Source organism: Bos javanicus, chromosome 22 (genome assembly GCF_032452875.1).
Source record: "Bos javanicus breed banteng chromosome 22, ARS-OSU_banteng_1.0, whole genome shotgun sequence".
Classification (NCBI taxonomy): Eukaryota; Metazoa; Chordata; class Mammalia; order Artiodactyla; family Bovidae; genus Bos; species Bos javanicus.
In genome coordinates this window covers 76,061-93,913 of record NC_083889.1, presented here as the reverse complement: position 1 = coordinate 93,913, position 17,853 = coordinate 76,061, and the positions used below count along the sequence as shown (strand labels likewise).

Sequence of the window (17,853 nt, the reverse complement as noted above, 5' to 3'; positions counted from 1 at the left end):
ATCTGATGCAAAGATACAACTTATTGGAAAAGACCCTGATGCTGGGAAAGATTGAGGGCAAGAGGAGAAAGGGGCAACAGAGGATGAGATGGCTGGATGGCATCACTGACTCAATGGATATGAATTTGAGAAAGTTCAGGGAGATAATGAAGGACAGGGAAGCCTGCTGTGCTGCAGTTCATGGGTCGCAAAGAGACGGACTTAGCCACTGAATAACAGCAACTCTCCTACACACACACCACTGAAGGCATGGTTAAACTCTAGCAGGAGAGATGGGGAGAGAAGGTCTGAATCTGGGGTAGGAACCTTTGCTTACACCTTGAGGACTATTCTAAAAAAATAAGAATCAAATTGATTCATTTTTAATTTATTCAAGCAGTTAATGTATCAAGTTTTATGGAAGAGATATGCTAAGCCTTGTGCAAAAAATGTATAGAATATCCAAATAAATTTATAATCTAATTATAGCAATAAGAAAAGTATAACATAAAGATGGGCAATCTCAGCTCAATACAGTCTCATGCCTGAACTAACAGACATACACATAACAAAAAGAAAGAATGAATGTATTAAATGGTTGGCAGAATAATAGCAATTATAGAGGAAGGGGGTAATTTAGGAACGTTTCAGAGGTGAGTTGGGCTGATGTCTCTTAAAATAAGTGTGTGAGGGGTGAACATTCTTGTTAGAATTGCTTGCTTGAACAGAAGTGATAGATGAACATGCCTCTTACCTCTAGAGTTCCTGGAAAGGAAGATGAGTTTAGCTCCTTTTCTTCTGACTGAAAAATCTGAATATAAATTATGACTGCTGTATTTATAGACCCTACATTGAAATGCATCATTTTAAACATTATTACATAATATTTATCATCCCATAATACTTATTGGTCAACATGTCAATTTTGTTTTCAGATAAAATGGCCTAAATATGCAAATGTCCAAAGTAAAGAGCAGCAGGTAAACTATAAAGTTCAAAATTAACTACATATCAATGTTTGGCAGAAATCAACAAAATTCTGTAAAGCTATTATAATTCAATTAAAAAATAAAGAAATTTAAAAGATTAACTGTAGTTACCCCTAAAAATTTCTTAGATGGCTTCAGTTCAGTTCAGTCGCTCAGTCATGTCCAACTCTTTGTGACCCCATGAATAGCAGCACGCCATGCCTCCCTGTCCATCACCAACTCCCAGGGTTCACTCAAACTCATGTCCATCGAGTTGGTGATGCCATCCAGCCATCTCATCCTCTGTACGTCCCCTTCTTCTCCTGCCCCCAATCCCTCCCAGCATCAGGGTCTTTTCCAATGAGTCAACTCTTTGCATGAGGTGGCCAAAGTATTGGAGTTTCAGCTTTAGCATCAGTCCTTTCAATGAACACCCAGGACTGATCTCCTTTAGGATAGACTGGTTGGACCTCCTTGCAGTCCAAGGGACTTTCAAGAGTCTTTTCCAACACCACAGTTCAAAAGCATCACTTCTTTGTCACTCAGCTTTCTTCACAGTCCAACTCTCACATCCATACATGACCACTGGAAAAACTGTAGCTTTGACTAGACGGACCTTTGTTGGCAAAGTAATATCTCTGTTTTTCAATATGCTATCTAGGTTGATCATAACTTTCCTTCCATGGAGTAAGCATCATTTAATTTCCTGGCTGCAGTCACCATCTGCAGTGATTTTGGAGCCCCCCAAAATAAAGTCTGACACTGTTTCCACTGTTTCCCCATCTATTTCCCATGAAGTGATGGGACCAGATGCCATAATCTTCATTTTCTGACTGTTGAACTTTAAGCCAACTTTTTCACTCTGCTCTTTCACTTTCATCAAGAGGCTTTTTAGTTCCTCTTCACTTTCTGCCATAAGGGTGGTATATCTGAGGTTATTGATATTTCTCCCGGCAATCTTGATTCCAGCTTGTGTTTCCTCCAGCCCAGCATTTCTCATGATGCTCTATGTAGAAGTTAAATAAGCAGGGTGACAATATACAGCCTTGACGTACTCCTTTTCCTATTTGGAACCAGTCTGTTGTTCCATGTCCAGTTCTAACTGTTGCTTCCTGACCTGCATATAGATTTCTCAAGAGGCAGGTCAGGTGGTTTGGTATTCCCATCTCTTTCAGATGGCTTACAAATAGTTTAATTGTGCAACCAAATTACTTTCACATTGATAATGATTAAAAACAATTGAGAGGTGAGAAGCAAAACAGAGCAGCCAGAATAGGGAAATGACTGATAGAACTGAATACAAATTCATATTTTACATTTTTTATTGTTTAATTGAAGACACATACTTACATTATAAACACATGAGCTTTGATATAAAAAATATATGATAACCCATGATAGATAAAAGAGACTGAAGAGATTTATTTTCTTAAAAATATATTTAATATTAATGAAAAATATATTTCACTACACTTCCACAGGTCTTATCAGTAATAGGTTTTGTTTTTATAGGGAACTGGGAAAATAAGAGGACATAGCATCTTGTTTATACATAAGGAAACAAAAGTCAAAAAGTGAAATAATGGTATTTCTGATCGGATCATTCCCACAGATGAGATATGAAGAGATGGAAGCAGAAGACAACGTATCCACAGTGATACAACTTGTTCTGGGGTTTTCTGACCTTCCAAACCTTCAAGGGCTATTATTTGGGGTGTTCTCCATCATTTACATCATTATCTTAACTGGAAATAGTCTCATAATAATACTAACTAGGCTTGACCCAACTCTGCAGAAACCCATGTATTTCTTCCTGGCAAACTTTTCCTCCTTGGAAATCTGTTCCGTGTCTGTCACTCTCCCTAGGATTCTGGTGAACCTTTGGACTCAGGACAGAAGCATTTCTGTGCTGGACTGTGCTGCCCAAATGTGCTCCTTCCTTATCCTCTGAGCCACTGAGTGCTTCCTCCTGGCAGTGATGGCCTATGACTGCTGTGTGGCCATCTGTGGCCCTCTGCACTGTCCCCTGGTCATGACCCCAAAGGTGTGCCTCCAACTGGCTGTGGGCTCCTGGGTCAGTGGAATCCCAGTGCAGACAGGGCAAACATGCTGGATCTACTCTCTGCACTTCTGTCATTTGAACGAGATTAACCACTTCTTCTGTGACATTCCCCCATTCTGAAGCTGGCCTGTGGAGACACTTTTGCACATGCGCCGTCAGTCTGTGTAGCAGTTCTGCTGGTTGCTGCAGTGCCTTTTATATTAATACTTGCCTCTTACAGTAAAATCGTCTGCAGTATTTTGAGGTTGCCAACAGCCAGAAGAGCCAAAGCCTTCTCCACATATTCTTCTCACCTGTTGGTTGTGCTTTTATTCTTTGGATCTGCTACCATTACCTACTTAAGGCCCAAATCCAGACATTCTGCAGGAACTGACAGACTCCTCTCGCTGTTCTATACCGTAGTGACGCCGATGCTCAATCCCATGATAGACAGCCTTCAGAACAAGGGTGTGATTACAGCATTGAGAAAGTTGTTACTTAAAGTATAGATTGAAGGCAGGAGCAGATGGGATGACAGAGGACGGGATGGTTGGATGGCATCACCGTCTCAATGGACATGAGTTTGAGCAGACTCTGGGAGTTGGTGATGGACAGGGAGGCCTGGCTTGCTGCAGTCCATGGGGTCACAAAGAATTGAACTCCACTGTGTGACTGAAAACATAAATATAGTGTGATGAGTATATTTATAAATGTTTTAGCTGTTTGTCACACAGTTATCAGAGAAAGATTTTAAATATCTATATTTTCCCCTTAAAAACTTAACTATTTCTAGCTTATAAGATACTTTTAGATACTTTAAAATAACCCACAGTTGACTGTGCTTAAATATTTATTGGGCTTCCCTGGTGGCTCAGCTGGTAAAGAATCTGCCTGCAATGGGGGAAACCTGGGTTTGATCTCTGGGTTGGGAAGATCCCCCGGAGGGGAGAATGGCTACCCACTCCAGTATTCTTGCCTGGAGAATCCCCACAGACATAGGTGCCTGGTGGGATAATTAGTCAAATTGTCTTCAATATTTCATACTTAAATAATCCTGTATTGTGAATAACGAACAATGTTCATGACAGACTTTATGAAAAAACAGAATTCAAGCTCTTAAGACTTTTGGCTTAAATATACCTTATAACATGCAAGATTCCTTATGTAAATCATAGCTTCTATTTTTCCACTTCTATTGTTGGCATTTTTTGGTTCAATTGCATGGAAATTGAGCAGTAGCAGTTAAGTACTGACTATTTGAAGGAGGAATTGAACAAGTGAATGAACAAATGCATATTACCCTGCCCTATGTCAGACTCCTGGCAAAGTCTAGAAACTTCAAAGAATCAATAAACACTAGGAGTATGTTTATTTAGCCCACTGTACCCTCATGAGGAATTACTTCAATCATCATAGCAAAAGAAAATCTTTTGTGTACTGAGTACTTTTCCTAACTGCATGTTATAGAAGAATCTCCCTGTTTGTCTCAACACTTTTACTTCGTACATATTTCTATATTCTATGTAGAAATTTTGACCCCAAAATAATCTGCTTTGAATTATTTCATCACTGCCTTCCAAACTATACCAATGCTAATTCATATTTTAAAAATAAAATATATGCATTTTTAATGTAAAGAAAATGTTAGAAGTTCTTTTCAGAATTGCACAAAGTTTCCACAATTGCGTTTACATTAGTGTGCCTTGCCTAATCCTCCATAGTTTTAACCTTCTATAAGTGATATAATTTTTAAACCTTTGAACTGATATTCACAAGGAAAATGAGCATCTGTCAATAGAATCATTAACAGGTATCCTCCCAGTTCCATTCAGATGGCACGGTGGTAAAGAATCTGCCTGCCAATGCAGGAGATGCAAAAGACACTAGTTCGATCCCTGGGTCAGGAAGATCCCCTGGAACAGGAAACGGCAACTCACTCCAGTCTACTTGCCTGTGAAATTCCATGAACAGAGGAGCCTGGTGGGCTACAGTCCAGGCGGTCCCAAAGAGTCAAATACGAACGAGCAACTGAGCGCGCGTGTGCGCGCGCGCACACACACATACTCAGCAACTCACTTAGAGATTACGTCTGCTGGCAATGCTTTGGACAGTATACTCTTTTGTTGTTTTAGTTATAATTGTCCACGTGTGTTAAGGCAACGTTAGCTCCCGTGGTGAAGCTAGTTATAGCTCACGTCTCAGTCTATTTGCTTCCTTTAATATGTAGGCAGTACGAGGTTTAGTTATTTATGCATTTTATTCATAGTGTCTATATGCATATATACCTTCTAATTAAATGTTTAGTATGTTTATATACTTTTATATATAGTCTGTAATGTAATCTAGAATGAGGATTATAATAGTGATGATAAAGATGATGATAGCAGTTTTGTTTCTGAAATTTAGGAAAGCAGGAATCACAACGTCATGGAAATAGTGCTGTTCCCTAAATTCACTAAATGTCATGTGTAAAGCAAGTGATTCAATTATACATATACATGTACCTTTTCTGTTTCAAACTCTCTCCCCATTTAAATTGTTACATAATATTGAGCAGCACTCCCTGTGCAGTAGGTGGGTCTTCATTCAACATCCACTTTAAGTATAGCAGTGTGTTTATCACATTGTTGTTAATTTCTGCATGTGAATGGTATCCGGCGCTACTTCTCCATGTCTGACTTCACTCAGTATGACAGTCTCTAGGTCCATCCATGTTGCTGCAGATTACCTCACTTCATTCTTTTTAGCAGCTGAGTAATAGCAGTTTTTAATACTTTTAATGTGTGTGTTATGACTGACATTTTGGGTGTTCCAAGGGACGTGTGCGTTTCTTTTCTGTGCATGCGTTCAACCCAACTTCATCTTGATTTCTGAACTTCTGTGGATGTAGATAGCTGTGAATATAGACACATTTCATAAGCATTTTGCAAGAATTTAATATATCCACAATGTCAATGGGAAGAATAGTAAGAAAGGCCCTGGAATGACCTCTTGATATTTCACACAAAAGAATTGCATGCTTCTGTAAGTGTGGCTTTCATAATTATGATGTTCCACAGCTAGGAATTTGATGATCTGAAAGCAGTTGTTAGACAAATCCCTTACACTTTAAATAACATTTAATTTTATAATCAATTTTGTTGTTGCATAATTCTGATATGTAAAAGCATTGTTCAACCTGCAGGCCTTGAACTTTTCTTATAACTTGGTTCATGACAAGTAGGACCCCTTCATCATTACTTGAAATAGTAGGCCAAAGATAAACATGATTTCAAGAGACATTGTTAATAATACCTGTATCTGCACTGATCTGTACTTATTTTCAATCTATTTTTGTTTTGAATATTCATAGAGTCCTAATAAACTCCTACATCTAAAATTTTATCATTAAGATAAAGTCAGCAAAATGTTTTTGAAAGGTCTCTAAAGGAGGAGTTAGTTGTCCTAATTGTCTTCACAAATATAAAATGAAGGTGAAAGTCGCTCAGTTGTGTCTGACTCTTTGTGACCCCGTGGACTCTACAGTCCATGGAATTCTCCAGGCCAGAACCGGAGTGGGTGGCCTTGCCCTTCTCCAGAGGATCTTCCCAACCCAGGGATCGAACCCAGGTCTCCCTCATTTCAGGGAGATTCTTTACCAGCTGAGTCACAAGGGAAGCCCAAGAATATTGGAGTGGGTAGCCTATCCCTTCTCCCGCGAATCTTCCCAACCCAGGCATCAAACGAGGTCTCCTGCATTGCAGGCAGATTCTTTACCAAATGAGCTATCAGGGAAGCCCAAATAGAAAATACAAGCTAAAAGGGAAAATATTTGAAAGTCACACATTTCAAATAAGAAATATATAGAAAGATTATGCAAAGAAGTCTCAAAAGCAACAGGAAGAAAAGAAGCAATCTAACATCAACGTACAAGGTTTTTCTTTTTTCCTTCATTGGAGTATCACTGCTATTCAGTACTGTGCTAGTTTCTACGGTATAGTGAGGCGAGTTAGCTATATGTTTGCATACATCCCCTCCCTCCGACCCCTGACATCCCATCATATAGGTCACTGCAGAGCACTGAGTTGAGCTCCCTGTGCTTTACAGCAGGCTCCCACTAGCTCTCTGGCCATCATCAAAAATCTACAAACAAGAAACGCTAGAGAAGGTATGGAGAAAAGGGAACCCTCTTGCACTGTTGGTGGGAATTTAAATTAATACAGCTACTGTGCAGACCAGTATGGAGGTTCCTTAAGAAACTAAAAAAGTAGAACTGCCATTGACTCAAGAATTCCACTACTGGGCATATACCCTGCTGCTGCTGCTGCTGCTGCTGCTGCTGCTGCTGCTAAGTTGCTTCAGTCGTGTCCGACTCTGTGCGACCCCATAGACGGCAGCCCACTAGGTTCCTCCGTCCCTGGGATTCTCCAGGCAAGAACACTGGAGTGGGTTGCCATTTCCTTCTCCAATGCATGAAAGTGAAAAGTGAAAGTGAAGTCACTCAGTCGTGCCCAACTCAGCGACCCCATGGACTGTAGCCCACCAGGCTCCTCTGTCCATGGGATTTCCAGGCAAGAGTACTGGAGTGGGGTGCCATTGCCTTCTCCAGGGCATATACCCTGAGAAAACCACAATTTGAAAAGGCACATGGACCCCAGTGTTCACTGCAGCACTATTTACAACAGCCAGGACATGGAAGTAATCTAAATGTTCACTAAATATAGAAACTCTTAAATAGATACTTTACTAAAGGAGATAAGCAGAAGTCAAATGATCACATAAAGGATAGTCACTGTCATTAGTCATTATAAAATGCAAATGAAAACAAAAATGAGATTATGCTAAACATGTATTTCAATTGTTAGAGTTAAATAAAACAAATTACAAAATGATATAATTCAAAATAGGTTTGTATATATGTAACTTTTGAATAGCTTTCAATGCAGGGCATCAAATTTCTAAATTATCTCTTTAATTATTAATCTTCATAAGAGTATAAATCTATTCCTACTCCGTATGCTGCTGCTGCTGCTAAGTTGCTTCAGTAGTGTCCAACTCTGTGCGACCCCATAGATGGCAGCCCACCAGGCTCCCCCGTCCCTAGGATTCTCCAGGCAAGCACACTGGAGTGGGTTGCCATTTCCTTCTCCAATGCATGATAGTGAAAAGTGAAAGTGAAGTCGCTCAGTCGTGTCCGACCCTCAGCCACCCCATGGACTGCAGCCTTCCAGGCTCCTCTGACTATGGGATTTTCCAGGCAAGAGTACTGGAGTGGGGTACCATTGCCTTAGTTAAATCTGACATTCTTATCCATTGCATTTTGTGAGTTTGCGTCTATGTGTGTTTGTAGGGTGTGCTACAGAAAATACAGTTCTATTACTTTATAATCACTGTACCAAGAGTTGCCACAATTAAGGGCATGCTTGGCTGGGGAGACAGTACAGTAACTTCTTGGGGCTTTAGTTTGTGACAACTGAGGGCAGTTGATAGAAATGGGAGTCTTGGCTGGACACACAAAAGCACAGCTAGACATATTTCCATCCTCTCTTCCAGTTTAGCCTGATATTGTAACTAATGTTGATATGAGGGGTCATGCCTGGAAATTCAGTATTCTGTTTCCAGTTTGTACATCTGAAAAGGAGTAAGTGAGCATTCCTCTGTATCCCCCTGTAGTCTGGGAGGTGGTGAGGACTATCTGGCTCATGTGGACGTAGAGATGGGAGATCTGTATTGAAGATGACACAGCTGCCCTGACAGTCCTGGATTTCTTACTGCAGAACACTTAATGTCAGAAAAACAAAATTCCCTGTAAGACAGTGTATATCTACATCTTCTTAGACCATCTTTATTTTATAAAAATAATATATCATCTTGAATTATTGTTTTATAATGCTTATATTTCTTAGTAATTACAAAAATCAGCAAGAGATATAGAGAATGTAGAGAACACGTGGTGTAGACAGGTTTGGTTTTGCTTGTTGCACCAAATTTCTTGAGTGGCAGGCAGAAAGGTTTAGCTCAATTAGAAAGTGACCTGGGGAAGAGGCTGATGCCAAGGGTAAGAATAATTCCTATTTAAAGAGCCCTATTTGTTATGAAGATAGAAGATATTTTAGAGGGCGGTTAAGCCTGATATCAAATTCTTGGTATCACGAATTACCTAACTGCCAAAATACACACACACACACACACACACACAAACCTTTCAGTTTCTATCAGCTTTTAACTCAATAACTCAATTAATAAAGCTAAGCATCATATTTAACTTCAATCTAAACAGGTGAGCATGCCTCATTTTGGTCCAATGTCGAATTTAGTTTTAAATGTACCTGTTTATATGTAACATCAGGCAAAAAACACTCATTTCAGAAAATTTAGCAAGGAGACTTTTGTTGTTATTGTTGTTTAATTTCAAAACCCTGATTCAGATAGCCTTTTTACTTTTCTGACCCACATCATTATATTATCAAATAAAAAATTACAAAAGTACTTTATAATATAATGGGCCAGTATACCAAAGTTTACCAACTTCTGCATCACTATCATAATAATGTAAATGCTAACTTTTATTAAGTGATTGCTATGTGTTTGTATGTATTTAAGAAGTTTGCATGTATTAAATCTGGCAATATCTCATTAAAATTAATTGTATATAACTAAGGAATAAGATAGCAAATGAACTTTATTAAAAGGATTTTTCACCCTATTTACATCAAATCCTGTTTGTTAAAAATAACTTTTATGGTAACTGAATCTGACAATATGAAAGAGATTTTGGTATGTGTTCATTTTAATCTTTAGAAGATTCAAATAAGGAATTCAGTTCCGATGCTTTGTGACCCCATGGATTGCAGCAGACAAGGAATTAGACTTCTGGAGTCACCAATTTTAGACTTCTATTTCCTATCTTCAATTTGATTTTACAAGCTTGCTTTCAATAGCAGCATGTACATTTTAAATCCCATGGACGGAGGAGCCTGGTGGGCCGCAGTCCATGGGGTCGCTAAGAGTTGGACAAGACTCAGCGACTTCACTTTCAGTTTTCACTTTCATGCATTGGAGAAGGAAATGGCAACCCACTCCAGTGTTCTTGCCTGGAGAATCCCAGGGACGGGGAGCCTGGTGGGCTGCCGTCTGTGGGGTCGCACAGAGTCGGACACGACTGAAGCGACTTAGCAGCAGCAGCAGTAGCAGCAATGTACATGCTTATTATCATCCTCACATAGTGGAAAGACTGGAAAAGCAAACATGAGTTATTTGGATAAAAACAAATGTGGCTACATAACCTGAACAATTTAGTGGCTCTTCTTTCTGAGTGTAGTAGTCGTGCTATCTAAAGGTTTCCGGAAGTTGGAAACCAGCAGCGACATTGCAAGATTTGAGAAGAAAAATTTTGATGAGATTGAGTTTATAAAATAAGTGTAACTTGGGTAGGATTTGAATAGCTTTAATATTTCTTACTTTAAATATGATTTTACATTGATAATTCCACTTAAGATTCATAAAATCTTGGTCTATTTGACAAAGAAAAGCAAAGTTAAGAATAAAAAAATATTTCAGTAAATTAAGAACACTGTATTTTTGATTGCAAGTTCTGTATTTTTACTTCTTATGGCTATTTTTTGAACCTGAGTTTCAGTATGATTTTCAAATGGACTACCCTGTGTGAAAAAATGAAAGTGTTAGTAGCTGAGGGATGTCTGACTCTTTGTGACCCCATAGACTGTAACCCACCAGGCTCCTCTGTTCATGGAATTCTCCAGGCAAGAATACTGGAGTGGGTAGCCATTCCCTTCTCCAGGGGATCTTCTTGACCTAGGGATATTCAAATGTACTATCCTACTTGAACAGAAAGGAATAATTTAGACAGAAGTCCAAAAAATGAGAGAATACCTTATATAAAAAGAAGATACAATAAAAGAAAAAAAAAAACTGACAGTAGTTTCTGAAGGCAGAGGTTAACTCATCAAATGTAGGGCATGATGCATAATGGACTGAAAAGACTGATGGCTCATTCAACAAGCAATTTTAATCAGTATCCAAGTATTACACTCTAATTTAAATTAAATAGGTGAATAAACATGGATAAAGGTGTCAGGATAAGGTAATGAAAAAAATAGGCACTGTTTCATAGTCTTATACACATAAAATCATATCTTAATAATGTTACCTATCAGATCCCTGTTTCTGATCATTTTAAAGACTCAGTCAAAGCATTTTTATATTTTTTAAAATCACATTTTCATTGGGGAAATTCTATAATAATAAGTTTAAATACCTTCTGATCCTTAATATATATTATATGTAAAATATAAATATATATAAGTAGTCTGAAATATTGTAACTGATAAAATGGATTCCTAGTTAGCTTTCCCTTTCCTAGGGAAAGGAATTCCCCGGGGTGCTCAAGTGTTGGATGGACTGTTCCTTCTGCCCCATATGTGTGTCTACACTTCTGTAGCTGAAATGTTGACCCTCGTCCTCACTTAAAACTCTTAGAATATGGATATAGGCGTGTCTCTTCTTTGCAGTGGCTTAATCTCTGCGAACTTTCAAATTAGTTAGCACACACCATGGAAGTTATGTATGATATACTGAAAACAATGATGTAATTTGCAACTGCTACAAGAGTGGGTGAAAAGAGTATAATTTCTAGACACACACACCCTCTACACTTGAACTGTACTGGTCTAAAAAGACTGATGATTCTTTCAACAAGCAATTTTAATCAGTATCCAAGTACTACAGTCTACGCTGAATTAAATAAGTAAATAAAACAGGAGGGTACAGGAGGTTGTTCTGAATTTTGGGTAGAAATCCTTGCTTACATCTTGGGGTCTATTGTAAAGAAACAATCAAGTTGACTCATTTTAATTTATTCAATAAATTAAGAAATTGCTTTTGTGAGAAAATATACTATATACTCCATAGAAACATGTACAGACTATCACAAGAAGCTTAAAATCTAGCTACAGCAAAGGACAAGTACTTAATGAAGACGGGCAACCTCAGCTCAACATATTCACACTCACATAAACAAACATACACACAAAAAAACCCCACAAGAATGAATGAATTAAATGGGGCCAGCAGAACAGCAGCAATGATCAAGGATGTGAGTAACTTAGGAAGATCGCAGAGATGAATTGTGGCTGATGTTTCTTTCATGCAGTAAGTATGTGAGGGGTGAGCATTCTAGTCAGAACTCCTAGCTGAAACCTAAGTGCCAGATGTACCTACTTCTTATCTTTTGGGTGTTCCTGGACAGAAAGATCAGCTTAATGATTCTTTTGTCCAAGTTGGAAAATCTGAATAAAAATTATGACTACTGGGACTTCCCTGGTGGTCCAGTGGTTAAGACTCCCTGATTCCACTGCAAGGGTCCAGATTTGATCCCTAGCCTGGGAACTAGGATCCCACATGCCTTGTGGCCAAACTGAAATAAATAAATGAATAAAAACAAATTATATATTAAAAAAATGACTGTTGCTTTTATAGACATTGCATTGAAATACACACTTTTAAAAAATAAATAGTATCCCATAATACCCAATGGTCAGCTCACTGATTTGGTTTTATAGTAAAAGGGCTAAATATGCATAACATCAAAGACAAACATGATTTGGAAATAACACTGAAGATTATCATTTTAAAATTAACTATCTTTATCCCCAAAACAATTTTAAGTGGCTTACAAAATATTTACAGGAACAATAAAATTAATTTTGAATTGATAATAATGGAAAACAGAATACAGAGGTGAAAATAGCCCCCAATCCCTCCCAGCATCAGAGTCTTTTCCAATGAGTCAGCTCTTCACATGAGGTGGCCAAAGTAATGGAGTTTCAGCCTCAGCATCAGTCCTTCCAATGAACACCCAGGACTAGTCTCCTTTAGGATGGACTGCTTGGATCTCCTTGCAGTCCAAGGGACTCACAAGAGTCTTCTCCAACACCACAGTTCAAAAGCATCAATTCTTCGGCACTCAGCTTTCTTCACAGTCCAACTCTCACATCCATACTTAACCACTGGAAAAACCATAGCCTTGACTAGGCAATAGCAATGAAATTACTGACTTCATTCCATTAGCAAGTGTCAAGTCTTCTGCAGCCAGATTTAGCTAATATATTCTGTTCAGTGCCTACTTCAACTGCCTTTCAGAGGAAGTTTGCTTTCACCTCTAAAGGGACACAAGATACTTTACTTGACTACTCATAGGGTAGCTCGGCCATCTCATACAATTTTTTCAAGATATTAACTGCATTCAACTCCTTCTGGAAATATGGATATGACACTGTGTATAAAGGGATTCAGGCTTCCCCAGTGGCTCAGCAGTAGAGTCTGCCTGCTGAGCTGCAGGAGATGCAGATTCAGTCCCTGGGCCAGGAAGATCCCCTGGGGGAGAGTATGGCAATCCACTCCCATGTTCTTTCCTAGAGAGTCCCATAGACAGAGAAGTCTGGTGAGCTGCAGTCCACTGGGTCACAAAGAGTCAGACACGACTGAAGCAACTTAGGACTCATGCACATAAAGGGACTCATTTGGCAGATTCATTTAGGACCATGGGAGGAGGTCATCCGGAGAAGGTGACATTCGGTTGACTGGCACACTGGACCTGCGTGCGCCTCACCCTCTCCCTTGTCTCTAGAATGTGCATTCTGTCCGTCATTCCTTCAGTGAGAGATATTTCCAAAGACCACACAAGCAGTCTTGAGAGAGCAACTTGCTGTTGAGACCATCTGGACAGTATACATGCTTGAAGCTGGTCAAGACCTCTATATACATATTTGAAATTCTGACTGGTGGGTATTGAGATCTACTTGTCTCACAGCCTCCCGTGAAAAGCCCTATATGTGAGACTATAAGGAATAGTTTGATGCTTATTCTAGAACATGAGTTCAACTTTAATTCAATTGTATTTTACTGATCTGCCTTAAAGTTAATTCAACTTATTGGGATATCAGGGCTTCCCCAGTGGTTCAATGATAAAGAATCCACCTACAGTGCAGGAGACCCAGGTTTGATCACTGGGTCAGCAAGATCCCCTGGAGGAGGAAATGGCAACCCACTCTGGTATTCTTGCCTAGAGAATTCCATGGAAAGAGGAGCTTGGTGGGTTACAGTCCACGGGGTTGCAAAGAGTCAGACATGACTTAGAGACTAAACAACAACAAGAATATCTGGGTGTTGACACCAAGAATGAGAAGAATCAGGACTTTTTGTTTGATGATGGTTTACTAGAACCTGAGAGTCACAGTTTCCTGCATAGAGAGGAGTGTTATCAATTTACCAGGGAATGAGAGAATTTCTTAAAAGAAAATTTAAATTTCTGAAAAAAAAACATATATATACAGTGAGAAACAGAGTACTAACATAATTGGAAATCTCAATTACACAAAAATCTTTAAGAACACTCAAAGTTTATTTTTCAGGACTGACTCAGAGGCATAGTGACTAGATTAGATAGTTGTCTCTGGTGCCATCTATTGTCTGAAAGATGTAAGAATTCTAGGATCTACAGTACATGGGAAACACTTTTAAAGTTCATTCCTCTCAAGCAGTGCCAATGTGAAAGAGCATTTGCCAGGAAAGTCTGCTTTCTTAAGGCTGGTTCATGGTGAGCATGTAAGTATTTGAGTGGACATAGCATATATTTTCTTGATGACCCCTTTACCACATTAGTTGCCAAGTTCCACACCAAAGATCCTTAATACAAACCCTTTTGACCTTGTCATTTTTCATCCAATTCTTTGCTTTTAAAAATTCAATGTATCAATGAATCCATTCAATAAGTTGCTAATTTAGATGTATTTTTCAATTCTATTTTATTTTCTAAGGTTTCCAATCATTTGCGGAATGCCTCCCAACTTTTGTCATTTTCAATTTTTTTTTGACAATTTTCTTTAGGATGTTTTTAGAATTATTTTTAAATTCTTACTTGCCAACTCCAATTTTGGTTCAATGTGTATTTGCTTTTGGCATTTTCCCTCTTGTATGGGCATAAAATCTTTCCTGTTTTCATGCTTAGTAATTTGTTTATTACATGCCGTACAGACTACGAAGATGTTCGACAGGATTTCTCAAATCAATGAAGCTTCAGTTACTTTTCTGATGCAATTAAGAGTGATAAGCTCCGTTCAATAGAAAACTGATTCTTTTGGTTTTGGCAACATGCACTGTATCTCCAGTTCACCCCTCTTACTAGGGCATAGTGATCTAGGACTTTCACATAAATACTTGAGGTTTCTTAGTCTCTTCAGCACGAAAGTAATATAGAATTGTCTATTCTTGTATTTCAGAGGTTTTGACATATCTTTAACCCCTCACTCCAAGCAATTTAAAATTTGGCAAATGCTGTGAAGGGAAGACAGCTCTGTGTTTGTAGCCATGCAAATTTCCTAGTTTGGGTACTCTGCTGCTGCTGCTACTAATTCACTTCAGTCGTGTCCGACTCTGTGCGACCCCATAGACAGCAGCCCACCAGGCTCCCCGTCCCTGGGATTCTCCAGGCAAGAACACTGGAGTGGGTTGCATTTCCTTCTCCAATGCATGAAAGTGAAAAGTGAAAGTGATGTCGCTCAGTCGTGTCTGACTCTTAGCGACCCCATGGACTTCAGCCTACCAGGCTCCTCCATCCATGGGATTTTCCAGGCAAGATTTCTGGAGTGGGGTGCCATCGCCTTCTCCAAGGGTACTCTAGTACTGTGTAATCACCAAAAGTTCTGAAAGTTTTTCTGAGAGCAGCTGAAACATCATTGTTTTAGTGAAACCGTCATACAAAACGCACATAAGAACAATCAAGTTGATGATGAAAAACTGTATTTAGTAACTGGGATGGTTTTGCCTCCCTTTGGTGCTCTCAGGCATACGACTCTTATTTAAAAGTCCTTCTGGGACTTTCCTGGTGGTCCAGCGGTTAAGAGTTCACCTGCCAGTACAGAGGACATGGGTTCAATCCCTGGTCCAGGAAGATAACCACAAGCCACATTCCATCTAAGCTGTGCACCACAACTGCTGAACCTGTGACATTAGAGCCCATGGTCTAGAGTCTATGGTCTGCAACAGAAAGTAGCCCTACTCTCTGCAACTAGAGAAAGCCCATGCACAGCAAGGAAGATCCTGCACAGCCAAAAATAGATAGATAGGTAGATAGATAATTTTTTAAAAATAAAGTCCTTTCATCTTCTCAGAAGGCACCTAAGATAACAGGTTCTATAGCACCCCCCGTGGGTCTCATCCTTCAGTGCAACAAAAAATATTACATTTCAGTGCTGAGGGCATCAAGTAACATTTTTAGGAACTTCCATGTGGTTTTTGAAATACTTTAAATGAGAGCTACATTTTAAAATATATGAACTATTTAAAAGAACCTCTACAGTATTAGAGTGTAGGACTCTAGTGGGATTTCAAGTGTCAGAAAAAAACAACCACAATATTACTGAGAGTAAAAATTGCCTCTTCAAACTAACACTAACAGAATTGCTATTATAATTATGAAGCTGTTTCAAAATAATAATTCACAATAACCTACTAATTATTCCCTAGGAATCTCTTGAAAATGAACATGTTTGGAACCTGCAGTTATTAGGTCCCTAATGACTTGAGAATGTATATAAAAGTCCTTGGTTCTATTGGTGAAATTATTCATCTAGGTAATAGGAAAATGTCTCCTTCTTTGGTAAGTAGCTTCTGTGTTTACCAGATTGGCTTTATTGGTGCAAAAATAGACTTTTATGGATCTGAGACCTCTGACGTGTGTCAAAATAGTTACAAAGTCATATGTATTAGCATATTACCCACGAATAAATTTACCCATGTCATTCTTCTATAGCTTCTACAGGGATCTGAGGCACTTACCTTGTTTAAATAATTTTTTTTTGTTAACACAAATAAACTGAAACATGATTGGCTAGCATGTAGCCAACTGAAACACGATAGTTTCAATTAATTTATTTTCTATTCTAACATTGTTTTGCTATACATTTATGAAAAATTTAGCAAATCACTTCAGTTTGATTGAATCTTTTTGGTCATTCCCATTGAAAGCAAGAATCCAAGATTCACTCCCATCTCTGACTTTTCCCCTCGTGCTTCTCTTCTCACTCACGTTTCTCTACATGGGTGGTGGTGGTGGTGGTGGTGGTAGAGGTGATTTAGTTACTAAGTCGTGTTCAACTCTTCATGGACTGTGGCCCCGCCCTGCTCCTCTGTCCATTGGATTTCCCAGGTAAGAATACTAGAATGGGTTGCCATTTCTTTCACCAGGGAATCTTCCTGACCAGGGATCAAACCCAGGTCTCCTGCATTGTAGGCAGATTCTTTAAGGGCTGAGCCACCAGGGAAACTCTTCTTAGTCTATTGGACGGGATGCTCGCTGTGAGTCCCAGAGAGTAATGGACTGTGTTTTTAGGAAATAACTGAGTCATTCTGCGCTGCCTTCAGCAAGTCTGCACCACAGCCTGTCTCACGGAGGCTGTACTGTTAGTTCTCTAACCACCTTCATGGTTGTCCTCGTGAACTTTGACTTCACACATATCTGAATTTGAATTATACCTGTCAACTACTTGCGGAGTGACTCGGAACATTAAGCTTCAATGTCCCCATGCAACGTACGGAATCAATAGTGAGAATCTAGCTTACACAGCCAATCTGTCTTGAAGTTTTGGAGGCAGGAGCCTGGGCTCCAATCCTATTTTCATCACGTCTTAGCTCTCCAGCTCTCTGTGCTTTAGCTCCCTCAACTGTAAGAGAAAGACGACAGTGACAGCAATTGCATGAAACTTTGTGAGTGTACTTTTGTGTGACAAGTAAATAAACTATATGTAAAGTGTTTAGAATATTGCATTTCACATCACAATCATTATATAAATGATAACTATTATTTTA

The 17,853-nt window shown here is 39.0% G+C and overlaps 1 pseudogene; it reads left to right on the top strand.

The window, feature by feature from the left end:
- Nucleotides 1-2,206: 2,206 nt before the first annotated feature.
- On the top strand, nt 2,207-3,497 carry LOC133235649 (olfactory receptor 10AG1-like; annotated as a pseudogene).
- Nucleotides 3,498-17,853: the final 14,356 nt, after the last annotated feature.